Consider the following 2,057-nt stretch of genomic DNA (forward strand, 5'->3'; position numbering starts at 1 on the left):
GCAGAAACCTAGGGGCACAGAGGCCGTTTCGGCCCTCTAGGAGGTGGCGGGTGGTTCGTCGTCGCCTGCGACCAGTTGGGGTGAGAGAGAAGAGAGAGAGAGAGAGAGAGAGAGGGTAAGAGACGTAGAGAAGAGAGAGAGAGACAGCAGACAGACGACGACAGACAGGAGAGACGCGCAGAGAACGCGAGCAGACAGACAGCACAGACAGACAGACAGGGGAAGAGAGAGCAGCGACAGACAGACAGACAGGACAGAGGACGCACAACAACAACAGGTAGCAACAACTACATTTAATAGGTATTGTTTGGATGTAGTGCTGGGTATAATTAGAGTGAATGTAAGTTGTATATCTTAGTAGATGGATCAGTTTGTGGTGGAGTGAGGGAGGTGGATGGTGAATGAATCAGGCAGCAATTGGAGTTGTAAGAGACTTGTTGTGTTCTCCTGCGAAGTTGGTATGGGTTAGAGAAAGGGGTGATTGGGCGAATCGTATGTGACAAGGGCCAACCATTTGTCGATGGGCTAGGGGATGGACTGGGTCGGTAGGCAGTTGTTCCATGAGAGATAGCAACGCATTTTACGGTGCAATACGTGGAAGAGCAGAGGGTCTTATCTGAGAAAAAGGAAAATTAAAAAGGGAATAGGGATATGTGTTGAGTGTTTCAAGGTATGGATGGTGGATAAGTGGATGAATATAATGGTAGCCGATTTAATGGAGAATTTTTGACTGGGATAGGTGGTTGTGTTTTTAGTTATGTTTGGTGTATTATGGTTTGGGTGTGTGTTTGTTAGCGGTATGGGCGTGCCGTGTGTTTGGGGGTCTAAGGATCCTGGTAACATTGTATTGCTGAACTGTAGCGCGCTAAATAAGCTCTGGGAACTTGTTGTGGTGTATGATGGTAGGTCGTTGAGAGGGAATGATGGTTAAGTGATAGGGAAGTCAGACATAAAGAAGGCGAACCTATAGCATAATGTGTTAGTTGTGTTGTCGATTAGGATATATGTGTTTAAGTTGTAGGGATAGTATGAGTTAAAGATGATAGAGTGTAGGAGTGAAGGATCAGCGAGTGATATAGCAGATTGTTCTGTATGTCCAGATAGAGTTCTTGTATGGGGGGAGTTGGTGTTCCCCGATAATTCTCAGACTTCTGGCTTAGTGTTGGCGCCTGTTTTGTTTTGTGTGGTCCCTGCTGACGCTGACACCACAGGCACAACACTCGGTTGGGCGAATTTTGAGTGGTGGCGCCCTCTGCAACGTAGTGTTGTACCGGTTCTGCTAGTGAATAACAAAAAGTTTATGAGTCTGGTTGAATTACATTTGAGAATACAATCTTGTCAGAATATGGACAAAATGCAGGGACAAGATGTGGATTGCAAAGGATTTGGGGCTCGGAACGGTTTTCGATAGTTGTACAGGTGCAGGATGTCAGCGATGCCCCGACGAATTATTGGAACGGTGTAAGGCATGAAAGATGATGCGGTTGCGAGTCACATGTGTCCTAAATAAGTCAGAATGTCGCAATCAGTCCTCTGTACAAGCGTGTGCGCTGTGCTAAATGTTGACTTGCGAGCTAAATGAGAATGGACAGTCACGGCCAGTTGAAGAGCAAGGACCGCACAAGAGAATAACTGAATGGATCAGCCGGAAGAGCACTGTAGACATGTAGCTGTCTAGATGGGTCTTAAACCACCGAGGACCGAGAAACTCACAGCATCCAAAGAAAGGGTGCAAAAGGTATAACCGCGCAGGAGTTAATCGATTTATCACCCAGCCCTATAATGAATGTTGATCAGTTGAAGTGAAATGGGATTATTGTGATTATTGTAATTTAACAGACTGAGTTTTTGATATATTTATATATTGTTTACTGAAATGTTGTATACATTGTTATATTTAATACAAAGATTTTTCTTCATTTATGGTGGCTGTGTCCACTATTGAGTTGGTACTATGGTCTTCCAGCTTCACAGGTAATTTGTAAGCTGCCGCATGAAAATTGAAGTCATTAATGCCTTCCTGTTGCAGGTGGAGAAATTAAGCATAGCGTTAGTTC

Source organism: Morone saxatilis, unplaced genomic scaffold (assembly GCF_004916995.1).
Source record: "Morone saxatilis isolate NCDOM2014 unplaced genomic scaffold, NCSU_SB_2.0 Contig7, whole genome shotgun sequence".
Classification (NCBI taxonomy): Eukaryota; Metazoa; Chordata; class Actinopteri; family Moronidae; genus Morone; species Morone saxatilis.